Source organism: Crocodylus siamensis, chromosome 7 (genome assembly GCF_052110815.1).
Source record: "Crocodylus siamensis isolate JL-2025a chromosome 7, ASM5211081v1, whole genome shotgun sequence".
In the NCBI taxonomy this organism is placed as follows: domain Eukaryota; kingdom Metazoa; phylum Chordata; order Crocodylia; family Crocodylidae; genus Crocodylus; species Crocodylus siamensis.
Window position 1 is genome coordinate 88,033,267 of NC_143401.1, and position 16,003 is coordinate 88,049,269.

The following is a 16,003-nucleotide window of genomic DNA, read 5'->3' on the forward strand; positions in this document are numbered from 1 at the left end:
GTGCACAAGAGATCCACATCCAGAAAGAGCATCAAAACTACACTTTGTGCTCTGAGTTCTGGAACCTGACAAAGTATGAAAAGCTACTGACCAGATGCTTAACACAACCCATTTTAATGAGGTGATGGGAGCAAAGACCACTGTAAGGAAAGCAGTAGCTAAAGAATATTTTAATAAATGAGGTTACTGTGGCGGCAAAACACCCCCACAGGTTTTCAAAGGGGCGGAGGCAAGCCCTGCAGGTCCCAAAACCCCGAAACAGACCCCCCATGGGGAAAACTTACCTCCTGCCGGCCCAGCAGCGCAGGAACCCGGACCGTGGCCACAGCCACATGAGCCAGCATTATGCTGGCTGTTTAATAAGTTGTTCCCCGTGTGGGGAATGGATGGACCAATTGCGGCAACCATACCAGCTGCTGCGCTGAAGTTTAAGTTTAAGAACCCCGACAGACCCTGCGGAGGGCGGGAGCCAGAGGAAGAGAGAGGAGGTGGGCAGCACATCAGACATGCTGAGGCTCCTATGGGGAAGAGGAGCAGCATAGCCAGAGCAGCACTGGCGAGCAGGGCAGGGAAAATCTTTGAGCCCCCTGCCGGAAGCAGAGCAAGGGGAATACTTCGGCCCCCTGTAGGAGGCAGAGCAGGGAAGCACTGCAGCTCCCTGCAGAAGACAGACCAGGGGGAACATTCAAGCCCCCTGTAAGAGGCAGAGCAGGGGAAGCACTGCAGCTCCTGAAGGAGGACAGACCAGGGGAGCATTCGAGCGCCCTGCAGGAGGTAGAGAAGGGGCAGCGTTAGAACGCCCTGTAGGAGGCTGGGGAAAAGGAGGCGGCTCCACGTCCCTCTCCTCCCCAGGAGAATATTTCTTCTAAAGAAAACAAAAGAAAAGAAAAGGGAAAAAAAAATCAAAGAGATAGAGAAAGTTGAGGCATCAAAGTCAGAAGGACTAGAGCCAACTGAGCCCACTCGGACGTGGGTTCCCCCACCTGAAGCAGGCAGTGAGCAAGTGCGGGCTCAAAACCACCATCGCCCCATCATCTATTTGGTTGGCGAGTGGACGGGGTGTAGGGGAGGTGAAGCCCTGTGGAACATCATGCTATATAATTGTGAGTACTGGCATTGTCGGGAAGCCCTCCCAAGATCTCCACTGAACGCCCTCTCTTGATGGCTTAACATCAAAGTCATGGCAGGAGAGTTAAGGGGAGGGGCTACATACCCGACAGGCCATGCTACCCATAAGGCCCCCTAGAGATCACCGTTACATTCAAATTGGCAAGGCCTGAGGAAGTTCACGCTTAAAAAAGTAGCTGAAGTAATCTTTGAACCATTAATGATTATATTGGAAAATTCATGGAGGACCCAAAGGACTACTGAAGGGTAAACATAATATCTGTCTTTGAAAAGTAGAAAAAGAAGGACCAAGTAAATTATAAACCAGCCAGCCCAGTCCTGGAAAGTTACTAGTGACAAATCATTACACAACCAATTTGTAAGCACCTAGAAGATAATAAGAAACAGACAACGTGACTTTGTCAGGAACAAATCACATCAAATCAATCTAATTCCCTTCTTTGGCAGAAAACTGGCTTAATGAATAAAGGAGACCTGAAAGATGTCATATTTTGACATTAGTCAAGCTTTTGACCGAGTCCTAAATAACATTCTTATAAGCAAGTTAGGGAAATATGAGAAATAAATAGCTACAAAGTGAGTACCCAACTGTCTCAAAAACAATGCTGAAAGAATAGTTATGAAATGCTTTCTGTAAATCTGGGCTTATTCATATCAATGGGGCCCACAGTGGTTTTTCCTAGGTCCAATACTGCTCAATATTTTCTTTAACAACTTGAAAGATGGAATAGGTAGTATGCATATAAAATGTATGGATGAAATCAAGCTAGAAGAAACTGCAGGCACTTCAAAATGAGAATTTTAAATTACCTTGATAAATTGGAGAAATGATCTGAAATCAATAAGACGAAATTGAAGATGACAAAAGTAAAGTACTAAGAAAAGAGAAATCAAATTCATAAAGGCAAAATGGGGAATAACTGGCTAGACAACAGCACCAAAAAAAAAAGATTATAATGGACCACAACCTGAAATGAAATTAACAATGTGATACTGTTGCCAAAAAAAGCAAATATAATTTTGAGTGGTCTTAAAAAGAATACCATCTGCAAGTTCTAGGGGGTAATTATTCTCCTCTCTTCAACACTGATGAGTTTTTGGCTGGCGTTCTGTGTCGAGATATGGGCACTACAATTTAGGAAGGTTCTAAACAAATTATGATACTCCAGAGGAGAACAAAAGAGCAGAAAGCAGCTTGAAAGCATGGCCAATGAGGAAGGGCAGAAAGAATTGAGTTTGCTTTCTTAAGAAAACAGAAGGCTGAAAACTGTGCCTATTTTCCTCAGCCTACCAATATGGAAGCCTGAAAGAAAGGAAGCAAATTTATCCAAGAAATGAACAAAACAAAAACTTACATCTGGCATTTTGAGCCAACTCTTGTCAGCAGGCATCTTACTAACATAGGTAGTGGTCACAGTGCTACACTGAGAGAGGGACCCACCTTAAAGCAGCTATAAATCAATTCTGAAGACAAGTATTTTTATTCCTGACTAGTCACGTTTCTTATTTTTCAAACTATTAGGCTGTATTTGCATGATATGGGGTGTGTATTTGCAGCAGCACAAACAGTAGCAGCACAAATTGGTGCAGCTACTTTGTGCTGCAGCGCATGTCCCTGCTCATGCGCTCTGCAATGGGACACATTGTCCTGTTGCTTTTTGTGCTGCAGGGTGGACTGACTGGGGCACAGGGGCCTCCGTACAACCCTCATGCTGTGCACCTTGTGCCCCAGCCAGCTGGGGAGTGGCACATGGAGACAGAAGTGCAGGCAACCCTGGGCTCCTCCCCGACTAATCCTGGTAGCAAATTTTGCCTCAGTGCTGCAAATCAGCAGCACAGGACACTGTTTACTATACAACACGTGCTATTTGTGGCATGGCAAAGAGGTCTGTGATGCCACAAACTGCACATGCCTGCATGTCTGGGTCAGGCCTTAACAGTTCTAAGATCCTTTTACAATAAAGTCATAATACCTACTCAAGCAAAGGATGTTACCAAAGCTAAACAGAGCAATGCAACAACTGTGAATTATTTTGGTTCACTATCCTTTTTACTATTTTGTTTTCATCATCCTATTTCCGACGTGTTTAACAACACATCAGTTAGAAAATTACAAACCTTGGTACACCTCAGGCATTCTCTCACCTTTCATGCATTTAAGAACCTGTACATAAAACTCGTCTAAATATTTGCAATTTCTCTTATGAGCATTTACTCCTTTTTCCCTGTAGAAATGCAACTCTCTAGGAATAGCATAAGACATTTGAAATTGCAGTTCCTCTTTGCCTCAGGGTAAGTCCGGTGATTTTCCAAATAAAATGTCATCTTCAGGATTTCTAGTAACTTTTACAGTGTTTAAGAAAAGTATCGTTATTTCATATTTACAATGAACCCTTCATTTCAATGGATCCCAGGGGGCTTTATAAAATATACATATTGTATAGTGTACATAGTACAAAGAAGAAAAGCAATCAAGTCCACCAAAGTAGAAGGAAGTTTACAAAAAGGCTGAGCCAATACAAGAGAGAAATATATAGTAAATACTATATTTAGCAATCCTAAGTATGAAAAAGAAACCTAAATTAGGGCTGCCACATTATTAAATTTGCTTCAAAATTATTTTTTTTAAATGTACACTTACTTCCTATACAGGCAGTTCTCAGACTTACGACACAATTGGTTCCTGAAATCCACATCTTAAGTCGAAATGTTGCAACTCAGAACCAATTTTCTCATAAGAAACAATGTTATAAATGGGGGATTGGTTCCTAAACCAAGACCCGATACCCTATTTTCACTAAAAATACCCCAAATTTTGTACTTGATCAATTACAGATGAGTAATATAGCTACATTAATGTAGTTAGATTGTAAATAGCAATCGTATTGATTTGGAAGGACTACTTTGATGCGACTTTGCTGGACTTTTTGAGGGATCTTGGCTAGAGTCTTCTCAGGAGTCTTGGCTGCAGGTTTTTCTGGAGTTTTGTCTGCTTTCTTAAAGAAAGCATCCAAGGAGGTTAGGAGAGATGTTCTCCAGGGTGACACGGTGAACTTGTTCGCGGACGTGGTGTCGCATTGGATCAAGCGTCATAAAGTCGAAACTGAGGTCATAAAGTTGAAACAGGGTGTCACTTGATAAACGTTGTCGGTGCAAAATGTTGCTACTAGAAACATTGTAGGTCAAGGACTGAATGCATCTGAAACATTCTGATAGTAGTTGGAAGTGTTGATGTCTAGAAACATTTTTGAAATTGAAGTGATGATGCTCACATAATTGCTAAAGTATGTATAGTAAGAGAAACACCACATATTTCAAGGTTTATGATAAAATCACAATATTTAGCAACACTTGAACAAAAACAGAATATAAGCATTCTATTTAATATTAAAAACCATGGTTTATTTTACTATTTTACTCTGCTGCCTAATGATCCAGCTGATGCAGAACCACATGTAGCCAAGGGCCTGATCCTGTTTTCACTACACTGTGATAGAATTCTCAAAGAATTCAATGAGAATAGAAGCAAGCACCAAGTCTACTTGGTTAGAGAAAATGAAATCGCTGTGTTTGTGCGTGTTCTCCCCCCCACCCCCACCTATTTTAGCTGTACATCACTTCAGAACCACCTGAAAGCTAGTTAATGGAGTGATGGAGGCAGTGCAGATAACAGAGATTCAGGATTGCGGCAGAAATGCCTGACATCATATACCAGCAACAGCCAAATAACAGAGCAAAATACCATCAGCAAAGGAGCAGAAACAGGAAAACATGCAAGTAAATAACTAAAACATTCTGTTCTTTCGTATATAAAAATATTATATATTGCATTTATTAACTCACATTCATTTTAGAAATGCACTGATCACCATAGTAACTAGAATTAAATGGATTCTACCCTCTAGCAGGAAACATAAAAAGCAGCTTGGCTAGAAGAAGCCATTTTATTAATTATTAAGTTACACATCTCTCAGATCCTATCATTTTTCCCTTCGAGAAAGTTCCTATTAAAGTCATTTTTGTTCTATGACTGCCATTGTTCTGTGACTGCCGTTTGCTGAACTAAGCTATGACAGGAATCAGGGGGCAAAGATGTACCCTGGCATGAATGGACAAAGTGAAGTCAATACACTGGTGAACTTTGCTTAGACTTTCAAAGACGATTTTGATTGGTGTCTGCCTGTCTCAGGTAGATTAACTCATGCTGTTGGAGGGATGGAAGGTATTAGGAAGGAAGGAAGGAAAATGGTGAGATCTTTGAAATCAAGAATAAGGGGGAACGTATCAGTAAATTTCTACTAAAGTTTTTAAGATAATCCTAAACTCAATTTTCTATTAAGCATATGCAAACTGAGATATTCAGAGGCTCATAAACTTTGGCTAAACATGGGGAGATTTTCAGGGGATAGTGAAAAGAAAGCTCTGACACCAGGGGAAAGTTTCAACCACACTTCAACTTGCTTTACAAAAGCACTGAAGTGTGAGAGCTTCTCAATGAAATGCTGACTGGGAAGTTTGAACATGGGCAAAATAGCTTCCCCTAGCCTCCTTCTAAGAAACACCTGAACCTATGTTCGCTATTTTTTCCCCAAAACAAATTCAACCTGAGAATAACCTGAAAACAGAGTCTTGTAGTGGAGAGTTTCAGGAATTATTTACTCTAGGAGTGACTATCTGAACTGCCTGTAAGAATCTCCTTAGCAACCGTAGCATTGCACTTTTGAAATATATACAAGTTAAAATGTAAAACATTTATGAATATTAGATATTGGGGGTGTTCAAAACAGGCCATATTCAATTTGGATTTGGCCCAAATCAGGGACAATGATTTGATTTGTTGATTTGGATCACTGTCCTGATCTGATTCGGCTGAATCCGAATCTGAAGATTCGATGCTGATTTGGAGAATCAGCAATTCAGCCACAGACACAGCTTTAAATGTTTTTTCTACATACCTTAAGCTACCAAGTGAATGCTGCAATGGTGGAGTTGATGAAACACCCCACAGGAGCACAGGGGGGGCACATGCTTGGTGGTGGACTCAGAAGTACTTCTGGTACACTGCTGAGTGAGTGAGGGACCCCCCATACCCACACACGCCCCCCCAGCTTGGCAATTGGCCATGAGGGGACCCTGGGTGCCCCCTGAGACCCAAGAGGCACTAGTTGCCAAGCCGGAGGGTGGGGGAAGTCTCTCCACTGTGCTCCATTGTGGATCCAAAAGTGGATCCGAAGTGCTTCTGGTCCACTTCTGGGTCCGCCAACTCCCCCCCGCGCTCCTCTGGGATGCTCCATCTGCCCCACCATCTCAGCATTCATGAGCCACCTGGTACCTTGAGGTATGCAGAAAAACATTTAAAGCGGTGTCTATGTCCAAATCACTGAATCTCTCCAAATCACTCCGAATTGACTCGAAGGGTTCTGATTCGATTCAGAGAAATTAAAGGGTCTCCTGATTCGATTCAGATTCAGCCACCGAATCGGGCCGAATCTGTGCTGAATCAGATCAGTGACCGAAGCTTCACACAGCCCTATTAGATATGGATCTTAGCTAAACACAGCAAACCACATTCGCTGAAACTCTAGTGCAAAGCTTTGCTTCCTCTGCAGAAGGAGAGGTCCAGTGCTGAGGTCCTACCATGGGCTGCTTACCGAATTTAAGTAATTCAAAGCAATACTGCCCAGTGAAAAAGTTTAAACATAATATCCTCCCTAGTGTGTTAATTATAATAACTTGAACAATGGAAAGACACTAGCCATTTTATTTAATGTCACTGTTCTCATACAGTAATAGAATGCCACCATTTCTGGGTCGTGTTGTGGTGGTGGTGGTGGTGGTAGTATAACAGACATGGTACAGGGACAACGTGCAAAGTAAGACTGGTTTGGTAACAGTGTACCAACAATATAGTTGGGAGAGATGTTAGACAAGTTTTAAAGCATAAAATAGCCTTCTCACCAAGAGAAACAGATCCAGCCTAAGCTAATATCAGGTAAAATAGTTACCTTTGTATAACCCCATTATGCAAATAAAAATGGTCTCTTAAAAGGGAAGAAAGTGTAAAAAGACATTGTCAGAAGTAGCTACAGAGCAACTAAAGAACACTTGAAACAAACCTAATTATGAAAAAGAATAAGGCTATTTAAAAGTTCTCTATCAGAAACTGAAGATTTAAAAATTCTGAAAGCTTTAAAACAAGATATAATTAAGGTAAAAATGTGACACGATATATGGTGACAAGCTGTAATAATCAGGGGTGACTGGTGCCTCTTGAGTCTGGAGATGCACAGCTTGTGGCAGACCAACAGTCCCATATCACTCTTATACTTCTGTGCCCTGTCATAATGCCCTACTCCCAAACATGCTGCTGGCATGTGCAGCAAAAAAACTACCCTGACCTGAGCAGTGCCAAGTCAGGGGCCAATCTCAGGGAGGGCATGTACCCCCCCCCCATTCCTCCCTACCAGTCACCTCTGATTATATTATAAATACACATGTATATTAGGGCTGTGAGACGCTTCAGTCCCTGAATCGATTCCGTGGAGATTTGGCCCAATTTGGTGGCTGAATCTCTGAATCCAAATTGAATCAGAGGACCCTTTAATCTCTCCGAATCAAACTGGAATCCTCTGAATCAATTCAGAAAGATTCGGAGATTTGGACATAGAGAAAGCTTTAAAAGGATTTTCTACATGCCTCTAGGTAGCAGGTGATGGTGAATGCTGTGATTCTGGGCCACAAAAGCATGGGATCTCCCCGGTGCACTCAGCAGCAGACCTAGAAGTGGACCAGAAGTACTTCCGGTTCACTGCCAGGTCTGCCAGGGAGTGCACTAGGGGACCCCCACAGCCTTCCAGCTCAGTGACTGTTGCCTCTTGGGCCTGGGGGGGCACCTGGGAACCCTCTGCAGCTGATCACCGGGGGGCGGGGGGACCCCCACATGCTCCTCCGTGGACTCCAGAAGTACTTCCAGTCCACTTCTGGGTTCGCTGCCAAGCATGCGGGGGGGCCCCTACACTCCTGTGGGATGCTCCATGCACCCCAGCATCACAGCGTTCACAAACCGTGCCTGGTGCCTCAAGGTATGTAGAAAAAAACATTTAAACCTGTGTCTATGCCTGAATCGCTAATTCTCTGAATCAGCATCGAATATTCAGATTCAGCTGACTCGAATAAGGGACAGTGGTCAAAATCAATTAATCCAATCACTGTCCCCAATTTGGGCCAAATCTGAATCGAATGGGGCCCGTTTCACACACCCCTAATATACACGTAAGATTATTATAGTATCATAGGAAAGTAAGGCTGGAAGGGACCTCAAAAAGTCATCTAGTCCAGCCCCCTGCTCAAAGCAGGATCATCCCTGAGTAAACAGTCCCAGCCACCTGTCCATCTATCCTGCTTTTGAAAGTTTCCAGGGACAGAGATTCCACAACTTGTTTAGGTAGCCTGTTCCAATGCCTGACCACCTTCATTGTCAGAAAGTTTCTCCTAATCTCCAATTTATGTTCCCACTGCTGCAGCTTTGAGTCCAGTGCTTTTAGTCCTGTCCCCTACAGCCACAGAGAAAAGCTCATCTCCATCCTCTCTGCAACTGCCCTTCAGGTATTTGAAGATTTATCAAATCTCCCCTCCAGTCTCTTCGTCACCCGAGTAAATAACCCTAGATCTTGCAGTCTGGGTCTATCTGTATATAAACAAACTTAAATGTTAGCACTAAACTCCTCGGCAACCCTCATTCCATTTAAAATTCCTTGCATTGTGGATTTAGTAGACTTTGCAGTATGCAACAATACAATCCTGATGGAACAGAGAATACCTTGGCAAACATGTACACACACACACACCACCTCTATTAATTCTGTATTAATTCTATGTTCAGATTAGAACAGTGGTTTGCGGCCTTTTTTCATGTGTGGTCCCATAAAAAATTTCAAATGGAGGTGCACTTTGGAAATGGAGAACTTTGGAAATTTTGAATGGAGGTGCAGACCCCTTTGAATTGTAAGCATGGATAGTCACATAGTTTTGGTTGATCAAGTCTTCTTTTGTGGACCCCTTAGACATAGTTTGTGGACCCCCAGGGGTCCGCAGACCATAGGCTGAAAAACCACTAAACTAGAAAATTCAGTCTACCAAGGAAGAAAATTGTGGCCATCCTAAGAAGATCAAGTACTCGTTTCTCTCTAGATTGCTACAGCCTCCCAATTTGAAATAATTTGTTATGTACAATCTCCCTGATTTCTTAAAACCCCAGTCCCTTGGGCACAGTGCTTACTGCACAACATGTACAGGTACAAGCATGGGGGAAAGGATGGAGGAGAATGTACAGCCCTGAAGCTATGACTTTGTAATCAATAGAATTCTTGACAGGAATATAAATCTAACTTTCACACTGAACAGCTACTGTTTTAAATTTTCATAGAAATCCTTATTTTAGTAATCATAGTGTTATAGGCTTGCTGCTGAGACTGCACAACAGTCTGCCCAACAAGTGGCAAAAACAATTTATATCCAAAGCTAGGGACAGCAGTGTTCATGCTGTGTACAGTTCAGAGTCCACATAACAGTCATGCGGAACATAATAAAGTAATAAATAGAATTTACAGCTTTTTAGATCATTTATAACAATCTTTACCTTCTAGTTAGTAATTCTGTACATATTTGAGTAGAAGTTGTGTGTCACTGAACACAGGTTGGGGGGAAGGGGTAAAGTTTATTTTAGTTTAGTCTTGAAGTAAATATGCCGTAATATTTTTTGCAACAAAAACTTGAGTAAGTTTAACATTCTATATAAGATATACATAGTCCAGCCTTCAAAGCTATATGACCATAAAGATCTCTTCCAGACTTGTCTCCTACAGTTCCTACATTCGAAGAGTGACAATACAGCTGTTACTTTTTGAGTGAAACTTCTGTAGGTTAATCAAATAACTAACTAGAGTTCTGTGAACACACAGTGTATTTTTTCTGGGTATACTGGGCAAAAAAGGGCTAGCAAATATGCCTCTCAGCAGCATCAGTTCGTTTATGCAACACTCACCTCCGAACTTTTAAAGTGGTGCACAGGGATTTAGCTGTGCATTTTCCATAAATGTAGTTTCAATGGATAACCCCTGTGCAGCACTTTGCACAATTTTGGGGTCAGCCTTTTACATCAGTTAACTACTTTACAAAATCCAAAGCAGACCACTGTATTAGGCCTGCTCTACACATGCAGGTGGATCCATACAATCATGCTTCCTCCCATGCCACATGTGCATGGCAGGAGGTGTGATTTCGGGATCATATATTAGATGCCATTGTGCCTTATCGCCAGTACAGGGGGAGCCTGGGATTGTGATCCTGGACTCTCCTTGCACTGGCTCCCAAGACCTGAAGCTGATGGGAGCTCACAGCAGGGGCAGCATTCCCCACAGTGGCCCCATGGGCTGTGTGGCTCACAGCAGCAGCAGTGCCAGGAATGCTGCCCCTGCTGTGAGCTTGTCAGCTGCATGGCACACAGCTGGCATTGTGGGTAAAACGCTGCCACCCCTACAAGCTAAATGACGTGCAGTGCTCGCAGCAGCAGCACTGTTTTCCCCACTGTGAGCCCCGAAGCTAACAAAGCTTGCAACGGCAACAGTGTTCCTGGTGCTGTCCCTCTTGCGAGGACCACAGCTGATGAGGCTCCCGGGGGGCAGCATTCCTGAAGCTAGAGAGCCTCACAGCAGAAGCAGTGCTGGAAACACTGCTCTAAGCCTTGCCAGCTGTGGGCCTGGCAGTGGGTGGTGCACCCCTCTGGCTGGGAGCCCTCCAGCTGATGTGACTCTCAGCCACAGGGGAGCACCTGGCCACACATTCAATTAATGGCATGATTAGAAATAGCTACAAAGTTATTATACATTTTTTTGTGGAGTAACTTTGCAGCTTACTGCTTTTTTATTACACCAGTAACTGGCTGAATATATGGGTGCATGTGAGCTGGGTCACAACTTAAGACACGATTAACTGGCTAATACCTTAAGTGTAATGTGTAGAATAGGCATTAGTCTTGGAGGAGGCTGACTTGTAATATGATGTCCTTCCTATGTACAAATTAATGGTTCATATGTGATCTAAAAATGGAAGAGGCAGAAATGAAAGGCTAGCCATGCATAAAATATTTTAATTTGAGAGCTGCCTCTGTGCATTCACTTTTGTGGAACAGAATGGGCACCTCTGGCAATCAGTCTAAAGAACCCTCCCCAGAGCTGGACCCATTTGAGGGACAAGGGTGAAGCTTTGAATATCTAGTAACTGAAGTTACATAAAGGAGGGCATCCTCACAATCCCGACACTTCCTTTCCCTGAACATCAGTCCTCAATATACAGAATTTCTGAGGCAGAGAAGGAAGCAGAAAGTGCACAAAAACAACTCTTGAACAACAACAGTGGTAAAGTTCACTTTCTATTTTGAGAGCCTTGATGCACTTCCACTTGCAGGAAACTAATGAAAAGCATTACTTGAGTGCAAGGTGCCACAAGAGTTCTCAATGAAACACAGTCACACTGCTCTCCATCACTGAGCATCAGAGGTCATGCCAAATCCAAAAAGGAAGGCATGGAGTTACATAATAAATTCAATGATCTGTCCTGCTAGTGGTACCTAAGTGCCAAAAATATACAAGTAGTCTTCAGCCCTGAGGGAGCTAGTACCTTCTGGTAGCTAGATAACAGATACATGATAGGAAAAAAAACCAATACAAGTCCTAATCCTTATGCACAGAATTAATATATGTTGTTATGGGTTGCAAAAAACCCTTGTTGAAGCTTGGGGATAAGACCTGCCTTTTCTTCAGGATAAATATAAATGAGAAATTCAGCTCCTTTACTGAATACATAGCTTAAGCAACTGGACCTTGTTCCAAAGCAAAAAGATAGGTTAAGACTGGAAGAGGAACGGATCCATGTAGCCTAGTATGAACTGATAACAAACTGAAGGCAGAGGATTGATTAGCTTGGAGAAGCATGCCTGTGTGCGTAACAAGAGAGGAGAAAAATGCCACAAGGACAGGCACAGAGCAGGAGAAAAAAAGAAAAGAACAAATACTGGGAACAAGGCCCTGAGAAGAAAGATTAGCAAAAGACTGATGGACACACAAAACTGTGAACAAAAACCATCCCCTCTTGCTGAATTCCATGTTCATGGAAACAAGATTTTGCAAATCTTTATAAACAGTTTTACATAAAGGAAATGAATGGCTATATAAGCCATTTCTCCCCATAACCAAATCAATGCATGAGACCAAAAACTTACCATCTTCTCAGGTTAAAAAAAAAAGGGGGGGACATCCAACATCACACCTAATCAGAACTTGAGGCTCTTACATTTTTGCTACAATGGACTCTGGTCTGTTGCTCTTTATTTCCTGTCTCAGCCTGAACTTCTGTAGATGTGCCAGAGAAACAAAACCAGGAGCCCTGCTGACGTGGTATTATCTACAGTACCAACTCTTGCACTTGAACATGAACAGGAATATGCACGTAACTTTCTGACACTAGCTTCTTTTCTGCTAGTCTCTATTAATTAAAAAAACCCTCAAATTGAACTGAAAACACTGAATAAGGAGTGTTAGTATTTTATCAATAGTAACTGGTGAATCATGACATATATTCAGAGAGTTAAAGAACATGGTTTGCAGAAGAATGCATCTTAACAGCAGGTTGATCAGGGTGTAGAAAGACTTGTTTTCATATCTGTTCCCTTATCCACATCAAGGGTGGGACATTATTTTGATTGGAGGGCCACTTAACAAGTTTTGGTGAGCTGTTGAGGGCCGCAAGGGTAGCCCTCCCCCTTGACAGGTGCCCCACCCTTTGGTCACCATCTTGGGACCAGCCTTAGTCCCTGACTTTTGCCCCCAGAAGCACTTCTTTTGTTTGGGAAGGGGGTTTGACATCTTGGAACTGGAAAAAACAAATTATATACTAAAAAAATCAAACATCTACAATATCATATTTTAATTTTATGTCAAAAAAAATTTTTGCTCAGATTTATGTGCATTTGTGTCATATATAGAGGTGATTGCATAATAGCTCATGAAATTAAGTCTTACTCTCATATATTGGGTGGAGGTGTGGAGGGGAGTGGGTATATGCGTGTGGATGTGTGTGTATATAGGGTGTGGAGGAGGGTGTGTGTGGGGGGTTTGTAGGGATGTGTGTGATGGTTATGAATAGCTGTGGGGGGTGTGGGTATGAGGTCTGTAGGGGGCTGTGGTTGTGGGTGTGTGTGGGGGAGAGTGGGAGAGGGTGGGGCTGGGGATGTGTGTGGGGTTTGTGAGGGAGTGTGGATGTGACTGAGTGGGTATGGGGTTTGTAGGGGGTTATTTGTGGGGATATGTGGGTGTGTGTGTCCCCCCAACAAACACACTCCCTGCCATTACACACAGCCCCTGAAGCCAGTGGCAGCACTGAGAGAAGCCCCTGGCAATGCACTGTCCAGAACTGCATATGGCTGGGCCACCATGGGGCTTGGACTCTCCACATGCCCAAGCCCCATGCTGCCAGAGGGAGCCCTGTGTGATGAAGCCAGTGGTACAGGTCATGGGACTTAGCCAGTGTGGCAGAGAGAGGGGTGGAGCTGGCCCAGCTCTATAGCACAGACCTCCCTGCCATTCCCCATGACCTGTGCGTAGCAGTGGGCAGGGCAGGTCACCAGCTCCATTGCATGGGGATCCTGCCCAGAGGCGCATGGCTTGGGTGGAGAACCAGGGAAATGCATACAATCCCTGCACAGTGCACCACACCCCCACTAGCCTGGGCTCCAGGCTCCTGCCACTCTGCCTTGGTCCCTGCTAGCCCTGACCCTGGGGCACCAGCATGGGCCCTGCACTCCCACCCAGCTGCCACTTCACTCTCACCCAAAGCTGCCAACACTCCTCCCTGCCCACCCACCCTTCTGCCACTGCTGCCACCACCACTCCCACCCCTCACTGTGGCCGCCACTGCCACCACTTCCCCCACCCCTGCTGCTGCTACCCTCCTCCTACCACTTGCCTACCTTCCCACCCTCCTGCCACAATCCTGGTTGGACCCTTCGTACTCTTAATTCTAATAAACAGTCTTTAAATAACACAAAAAACTGGATGTGACTTTTAATGTAAGATTCCCTCTTTATCTACAGCCACATTAATAAACTCCATCATCACAAAGCAAAGATAACTGAGCAGTCTTAGAAGATCATTCTCTGGTGTAAAACTTCAGTAATACTGTTTACTGTAGAATATTAAAAGAAAGATTTCCAGTGCAATAAACTGACTGCAGTTCCATCAAGGTTTATTTTCACTTCTGAGCTGTAGGGCACTCAGTCTAAGCTACAAAAGTTTGATGGAAGCTGACAAAGTAAATTCAATGAGCAAAGGGAAGACTCTGTTAATTGGTTAAATATAAATACCAGGTTGAGCTAATACAGGAGGTCAGCAACAGCCTGTGGGCTGGATCTGGGGCTTCAGCAGCATTTGGTGGCAGGCTGCACTGGCGCAGCTGCTCTCTCTGTACTGCTACAGGAAGAGGCGGATGCCTTGGGAGCTCTCCAGGTGCCACCATGAGAGAAGCAGGAGGCAGCAGTGGGTGGATCCTAGCACCCATCCACATCCCTATACACCTGTGATCCAAGCTGAGTTAGTCTGGTCCACAACCTGAAAAGGTTGCCAGCCACTGGTCTGATACATTTCTCCATAGTGTGTTCACAGTATAATCTTTCTGAATAGCACACTATCTCATAAACTTTAAGGATTTACTAGACAAGGAATGCTATCTAACAGCAGAAAAGGGGGTTAGAACAGCAATATCTATATATAATAGCAATTAGAATCCTACAAATACCTAAAATATACAGATTAGGTAACTGAAAAAAAATAAAATAATGGGTTGACATCCGATGTTGCTCTGGTGAAATAGAGAAATAAAGGGAAAGACTGTAGTATAACTCATGTTCCCACAGGGCCACACAATACCTCTTTTAAAACATCACATTATAACCCATACAACACACAGTTCCTAGAACTGATGTTATAATAAGGCATTAAGAATACAGTAATAAATACAAATATGACATGATCATTTTTCTTCCATTATGCCCCCAAATAGAGGAAGACTACCACAACTCTAGAACTTAAAAAACAAAATAAAGCCATCAGGAAAAGGTTTCTGTTTGCCCTTCAGCATTTCTGTTTTCTCTAAAACTACTGCAAATTACCACTGGGACAAACTGCTACTCTCCTGAAAATTGGAAGTAGGTGGAGAAGGAGTCTGGAATAAATCTGTCCTGGTAAGAAGTACAGCATCATTTATTTTTAATAGTCCTTTCAAAAAAAGTTCTGTAACTTTTAATATTTAAAAACTCTGAACCACAAAATGGAGAGCAACTAAGTATGACTATCTCCTTTCAAAAGAAAGGGAAATCTGAGCCACACAGGAGAAAAAATACTTAACATAATTTCTATCTTTTTCCAGCCTGCTTTGGATTTATATCTCTACTCCTTTAAATGTTTTAGTCTCAGTCAACAATGAACTATCCAGCTGATTTCCAGTACAGAAACTAGAAATACTAATCGCACTTTCCATGGCTACAACCCTATATATTCCTTTCTGTTCAATATTTAATTATGTGGAGAAATGTCTAAAGAATTGTCCACCTTAAAATGTTTCTGAAACTCTAAAAATCTAATTACTGTAGTTTCTGACCTAAAGGTATGTGACAAATGTACCTAATATAACTCCCAGCTTCACAGAGATTTTGAACTTGGAATCCAATTGCACATAAAAAAGAACAATACTAAAGATAATTCTCCAGCCATCTCCTTTTATAGGATATTAAAAAAGAAAACTGTAGTGGCTGCAAAATGTTATT

General features: G+C 42.9%; 1 protein-coding gene across 5 annotated transcripts in view; it reads right to left on the minus strand.

Annotated features, from left to right (window-relative positions):
• The window catches only part of ATRNL1 (attractin like 1), a 1,104,086-nt gene that overhangs the window by 732,538 nt on the left and 355,545 nt on the right, over window positions 1–16,003 (minus strand). The gene's annotated exons all lie outside the window — the stretch shown is intronic.